The sequence below is a fragment of the Chelmon rostratus genome, chromosome 4, assembly GCF_017976325.1.
Source record: "Chelmon rostratus isolate fCheRos1 chromosome 4, fCheRos1.pri, whole genome shotgun sequence".
NCBI lineage: Eukaryota > Metazoa > Chordata > Actinopteri > Chaetodontiformes > Chaetodontidae > Chelmon > Chelmon rostratus.
Window position 1 is genome coordinate 1,730,474 of NC_055661.1, and position 7,785 is coordinate 1,738,258.

Genomic DNA, 7,785 nt, shown 5'->3' on the forward strand with positions numbered 1-7,785 from the left:
CTTACAGCCAACAGACTGTCAGGCCATCAGCTGGATGCCCAATCTCATTTCACATGCAAAGGGAAGGGGACGCAGTCTGTGTAAAAGTAAATGTCCCCCACTTGCCCATAAGCAGGACTGTGGTGAGAGTAATCAGCCGAATGTTTAATGAACACACTCTAACACAACAGCCTTCCAGTGATGTGTGGACATTAGTGCACTGGAAAAAGTCTGAGCTGAGCAGCTCTGTAGCGTCAGAATGAACATGCTCTTATTCACTTTTTCTAGAGGAGCAATGTGGCAGTGCCAATAGATGACATGCCTGACAGGGTTCACTGGCTTGAGATCATTCTGTCAACATGTCCCTCAAGCAGCCTCAAGGGTCACAGCCGAAACGTGGCTTCTGTTCTTCCACACAAGCTGTTGTGTTATCATCTCTCCCTGCTCATTTATCAGCTCTGTATGAAAATCCAAGTAAAATGAAATCACTGATGAGTTGTGCTTTCCTTCCTTTGTCAGTAGCACTATGGTATGTATCATCTGCTTTTCTACCAACCCAAACATACACAAATAGGGATGCATGATAACTGTTTTTTAATACTGATACCGATAACCAATAACTTTCAGCTCCTACAGGCCGATACCGATAAACGATAACACACACATACTGTATACCTAAGAACATGACATCAATACTATGAACAAAACCAAATACTGTTCTGACCCTTTAAATGAAGAGATATGTATTGTTTCCAATGAAAAACCATCGGAAAGCCTCTCAAGCATTTTCTTAAAGCGATCAAACAAACCTATTTGATATCTCACATCAGTTTAAATAAGGTGCATTACATACTGATATAAAAAACAAAGGCCCCTTGAACTGAAGCAAATACACTCATCAGGATTACAAACTGAAAAAGTGCATTCCAGAAGTTTACAAAAATAAATATACATAGAAAAAGAATGCACTGACACAAGTTAGATTCAAACATTTCTATGTAAACAAACTGAAAAATTGCATTCCTCTGATGACAAGAAAAAATAATGCACAGTGCATAACGTACTGACACAAGTTAGACTTATCTATGTAAACAAACTGAAAAAGGCAGTCCATAGTAAGTAAAGCGCCATCATGTCCATGATTAAATCTTAAATAACCTCAGCCTGTGGGTCAACTTTGGCCTATTTAGGTTCATGTTTCTATATTTTATGTGCAAAAAAATATAGAAACATGTGGAAAAATATTGCGAATATAAATTCAAGTCAGCAACTAACAAAATTATGACCGCGTTAATGAGCTGTTTTCTAGCATGAAGGGGTATTCTTGATTAGTCCCAGTGAGAAAGAGTTTTTCTGATTATGCCGACATTACTTGAATGCAGCATTCACTGCAGGGTCTCATAGTGGGAGCGAGGCACTGCTGTGCTGACAAAAATATATAAGTTATCAGGGCTATTCGTCGTGATATCGGATTTATCGGAATGACGTCATAATTTCCTGTTATCGGCCCGATAACTATCGGCCCGAAAACTATCATGCACCCCAAACAAATATGCAGTCCCACTCTGGATCCAAAACAGACCAAGGCAGCTACTGTGTTGTCAGATTTGTCACTTCATCTGGAATATGTTGAGCTGTACTCTCTCTTTTTCATGTGTTCAAACCTACCCTGTGATTATCACTGATACTGCGAAGCCCTGGATTACATACAATGACATTTCCTAAGCCAACAGTAATTGCAGGTCCGTGAATGGAAGTGAACTGCAGGAATGATTAAAGTGTTGTTTTGATGTTCTGAGGCTGTCACCCTACAATTGCATTCACGCTGAGCTGTGTCAGGTTCACCATGCAGACGGATCCCCAGTTCACACATCAGTTAAATCACTCCTGACAACATTAAGATTGGTAAAATTAGACTTAAATTGAGTGTTAAGGTCATTCTTGATCTTGGGATAAGTGGTTTGCCAACTTTAATACAGCAGCTTTTTCACATGTCACAGTAGGAAATGCAGGTGTGAATAATAAAATGAATGATGGCTGAATCTCATTCAGCTCCTTCACTTTCAGGGTCCTGGATCACTGTAACACTGTCATGGTTTGCTGGGACAGTGGAATAGAGCAGAGCCTAATGTTATTAGTAGCACCTATGCTTTTTTTTGACATTTCAAAATATCTGCTATGAAAATGGCTGATTATGGATTGGAGGTTGTAACCCCTGTCTCTGTTAAAGGATGGCCTTCAGGATCTGATGTTTATCAGCCAGGTCCTGTTGAGCAGTGGTGTGATGATGATGTAGAGAGGACTCCACTGATACAAGCTTGAGCTGAAGAGAACTTCAGATCAGATGCCGGCCATCTGAGAGAGCTTTAGGGTCAGATCAGAAAACTCTGCCCTTTATATACAGACAACACAATATATGGCATGACGGTTTGTCTTACTTCACCCAGAACTTTCCTAACAAGATCATGTTCTGGAGATTGTCTCACTGAGGAGTGTTTTCCTCCGCTGTTTCAGATTATACCTGTTGACCTTTGTTCACCTTCATAGGGGACTTACGTAGAGAAATGGCTTCAGAGTATGTGCACATGCGCACTAATCATCCTCAGAAATGATGCAACAGACAACAAGAACCAGCCTGTGCTTCTTATGTTTTCTCCTACAAGTTGCCAGTGCCTTGTGGAGCTTGTAGTTTTTGGTACAGGCTGAGTAAAGCTTTAAAGTCCCAGTGGGGCAATTTGGTTTACAGACAGCAGTCAATAAGAGAAGAATGCACCAATGAATAAATGCAGTAATTTATACAGGAAAATATACACAAAGGATAGCACCAAAACCTTCAGAGAAATCATCAGAAGAAGAAGCCAGAAACCAGCATTCACTGGTTTCACCATCTCAAATGAGAGAATTTGTGGCTTTTCCTTGTCTTACGTTACAGTCAACCGAATACCTTTGGCTTTTGGACTGCTGGTTGGCCTGCTGGGGCAGCAGCAACTCAAATGCTGACAGGAAGAGACTTCATAGACCTGTAGGGAAGGCCAGCTCTGTCCTGGGATGCCCCCTTGACCCAGTGAAAGTGGTTGGACAAAGCAGATTGATGGTTAATCATCCCTGAAGGAGAACATGCACCTGATGCAGGACACTCTGACTCACTAGGTATCTCCTTCAGTGACAGGCTGCTTCACCCACTGTGTGCGAAGGAGAGACACCGCAGCTCCTTCCTTCCTGCTGCTGTCAGACTTTACAATTAAACTCTGCTCCCAGTGAGCCACACACACCCAAACTGACAAATTCACTCTTATGTTTCATATTTTGCTCTTTTTACTGATCCCTTTTGCAGCACTATCTCCCTTGCTGCTTTAACACTGCAAATTTCCCTGCTCTGGGATTAATGAAGGGTTATTTTATCCTGTCTTTTCTCATATTATCTTGTCTTTTAAACCAAGCTTTAAGGTTAGTTGTGAATGACATGACAACGGTACACTACATTAAAAAAAACTGAATGAACACCGGAATACCGGAGCAAATTCAGAAACAGCATCCGTTGAGAGGGGTTGAATCAAACATCCTCCTGATGGGATACTTTTGATACTTCCTACAAGGTTTCCTGAAGGAGACCTAGAGGAAGCTTAATTAGTTTTGTAAAAGGACAAGATGAAAGCACTAAAATAAGACAGAGTCACAAAAGAAAGGAGAAGCCAGGAAAGGGACGGAGGCAGCACCTCAAGACTCTTAATGGCCAGAGAATAAGTCCCCTCGATCTTGTCAGAGAGGTCGCTTTTCTGAGAATAAAGAGCAGCTCAGCCTTGTTGTTAAAACCGAGTTCAAGATCTTCAAATCCAACCGCACATGTGAGCAGAGCAGGCAGACATTAGTGTGAGCCGGCATCACAGAGATGACACGAGGAGGCAGTGAGTGGCTTGAAGGAAGAGCTCAAGAGAAGCTCTGAGAAAAAACCCTTGGATGTCATCAGCTTCCTTCAGAGGAAAAGGTGACAAAATCACCTGCAAAAAGATGAGGCAGAGTATATGTGGAGGTGTCTGAGATGAGAGGAGAAGATAGGGAGAATACCTCTCCTGGTGTCTAATAGAGATGATTGCTTTTTCAAACTAAAAGTTTGATGTCGAAAAAAATAAGGGTAGGTATAGATAAAATGTGACTGTAAAAACAGCCTTTCTCCCATGTTCCTTTTGGGTTATTGACCGGTGTGTGAATCATTCTGATTCATCGCATCTTAGGTGTTATATTTGTAGGTTTGGCAAACATTTCTATCAGTAATGATAACAGTATACTTAATATGGTAATTGCTGAGCTCTGGGAATCAAGTGAGATCATTTCAACAACATGAGATGGGGCAAGAAACACAAGCAGTCAGGTAATCAGACAGGTTGGGAACAAACAGTTTATTCAGATAATCGTAACCACTTTATTATTTAGGGATAAAGCTGAAAAGTAACACATGGCTGTTTTTACAGTCACATGAAGATTGCAAACCAACTATTGAAAAACCAATGTCTACCAATGCATACCGTAGATCTGCCCATGCTAGGTTCAGAGTAAGTGACACAAAATGTAGCACACAGACTCAGAAAGTTTGAAAGATTTATTGGAAAACTTAGACTCAGAAAGGTAGATGATGGCAGATGGAGACTTGAGGTCGTGAGCTCCAGAGGATGGAGGCAGGCAGGGATGATGAGCAGGGTAAGGCAGCAGAGAGTGAAGGTGAGCAGGTGGTTGATGAGCTGAGTGAGAGCTGGCCACTGAGGCTGAATCAGGAGCACAGGGAGAAACAATGCTAGCACCGAGAAATCACTAAACTAGGTTTACGCTGAGTCATAGTCAAGCAATATGTCTTCTCTGCATCACATGACTGTATTGATCACAACATTACAGGTCCCTACAGTGACTGTTGAATGAAAATCGTTTATCACAAATGTAAATCAACAATACCTCTTCCACTCAATGTTTTGTAAAATTTCCAATATTAAAAAGAGGAAACCACTGGTAAAGGCTGTTGGTTGTGGTTTAGGTTTGATTTAAAGAATTATTACAAAATTACAAATAAAAATGGACATTGGACAGTCTTAAGAGACGCAGTGTCCAGCCACCCTACATACTCGCACTGCAGACTCACAAATTCTTGCTCATCTACTATAAATCTGGACATTTCTTTCATACACAAAATGCACATACTATGCAGCTGAAACACACAACATACTTAATCTGACATCATACTCTGAATCGTCTGAGCCACAGAGGAAAAACTCGAGTGGTACAATTGAACATCCTCTCCACAATTAAAGCCCTCATAACTGAAAATGAATTAAGTATGAAAGAAAACAAGGCCCAAGTTCCTCAAAATGATCCTCTGCTTGTCTCTCTCTGGTTGTATGTATAGTAAGAATTGTAAAAATCGATAAAGGGATAACTTTTTTGGACCATTTTCCTTCCAAGACAACAAAACACGCAAATGAATCACAATTAGTGTTGTACATTTTCTGTGATCTACAGTATGATAAGGCATGGTTGAAAGACACAGACAAAAAAAATAAAAAATCAGCCTCAGTGTTGCTGCCTTAGTGGAGTAGCTTTCCAAAACCAGGTGCATAAATGTTTCCTCTTTGCTTTTACATCTGGGACATTTGGGTATTCATCTCATGACATTTTAGTATGCATTTTTACTGGAGTGAGATATAAAATAAAGAAAACCTCTCTGACACCCTGTCATGGTCAATGGTTGGTTTAAATTGGAGTGTTTTGTGATTTGCTTTCTTAAAATACTGCAGAAAGTATTGAGGAAAACAACTACAAAAACAGAATGAGAAATGAAGACCCCACAAATAAGATGTGACGCTTCGTGTGTAAATTTGCCCAGTTCCAGAGAGAATAAGTACAACAAAAGGCTACTGGATTTATTCATTCATTCATTACGGTATAGACAGGTTTCCGCTCTCTGTTCAGTGATAATGTAATGCTCTTCAATGCAAAACTGTTTGTCAATGTTTGCTGTGCACACTTTACATGTAATTCAATACAACAGCAACACAAACAACAAACCTTAAAAACCCCACAGCTGAGCAGCAAACCGGAGCGCCTTCCCACCATTCCAAGAACTAGCAGTGTGCTGCACTAAACACTTCATGATCTTTTTCAGAGCATAAACACTGAAGCACCTCACGAACACGTCCCCAGCAAACAATAACTTCCTGCTAAAAAGGCAGGCTTTGAAGTACAGTAAAGAAGCAATTACCAGATATGATCAGGCTCCCTCACATCTTATCAGGACAGAAATGAATTGTTCACTGCTGAAAAAGCATAAAAGCTATTACATGTCTGTGACTCAGGGCAGCACACTGTATTCTAGTTGTGGCAGCCATCAGTGACCCTTTCACCCATAATCCCCCAGCAGATAGACACAACAGTGCAGAGCATGCAGTAGAAAAGCTTCTGTGAGTATGCTGTCCTTAAATCGGTGGTCCTCTCCTCATTCTGGAACTTAAGGTCTTATACCTCAGTCAAGACTCTGTCAATTTCACGTTGACTATAGTCATCCATTCACAAACAGCACTTCAGTTAGGAACAAATAGTTAGGAACATGTTGAATGGAGAAATGCAGGACAGAAATAAAGACATCACTGTTTTGAATTGGCTGTAGAAGTTCTTTACTGTAACTACAGTGTTATATAATGGCAGTTGTTCAAGGACAGAGCAGCGAATGGGGTTTAGATCCCAGCTCCATCACACTCATATCATTCATTGGGAGCTTTTGGTAATGTTTCTAAGGCTAAAACATGTTCTGCCATTTCTCTGAGGGCATTGTGTGCTGGTGAGGACAGATGTCATGACCACGGTGGCCTATATCAACTGCACACTGATATTGTGGCGCGATTCTCAACTAATCTCTGTAAGAGATCTGATGCATGTCAGTGGGGTTCAGAACTTAGGTGCATACCTGTTGTCCTGAGAGAATCCCCCAATGCAGAATGGAAACTGCACCCGGCTGCAGTGGATCAGCCACGCAGTAGTGGGCCTGTTTGCATCAGAGCACATAATTGGGGATGAAAGTGTTAGCACACAACTGGCCTTGCTTTTTGCTATATGCTTTCCCCAGACTGGCCTTGATTCCCCTGACACTGTTCAGGGTGCAGGGGAAGTGGCTTTCCCTTTTTTATCTCTCCTGACCGTCCATGCATGCATTGGAAGTGATGCAGCTCCTCTGTGGTATGTTTATACTCATGCCATAGATAGATAGATAGATAGATAGATAGATAGATAGATAGATAGATAGATAGATAGATAGATAGATAGATAGATAGACTTTATTTATCCCAAGCTGGGAAATTGCAGTGCAGCAGCAGCATTACACACAGTGAAATAAGTGAAAACAAGACTATAAAGAACAAACTATACATAATAAAAATATAAAAATAGCGAGCAGTAAAAACATTATATACATAACAAAATAATAAAATAGCCAAATAGTAAACAGTAGTAAAAAGTATTGCACAAAAGGAATATCAAATGCAAATGAGTATCAAAATAAGAATATCAAAATACATTGTTGGAAAGCTAAGATTCTTGTGATTTGATTGATGCAAACCATTTCAAGATATAATCACAACTGCATGCATTATCAATGCCAACAACCAACACACAGCCGATTAAGAAATTGAGGCAACGCATTGATAAAGTCTCATTGTAATCCAACAATCCATCACACATAATAACAACAAAAACGGTTACATTGGCAAAGATCCAGACAATCCAGTCCAGTGATATATTTGGCCCAAAACATTATAACAGTCCAGAAAA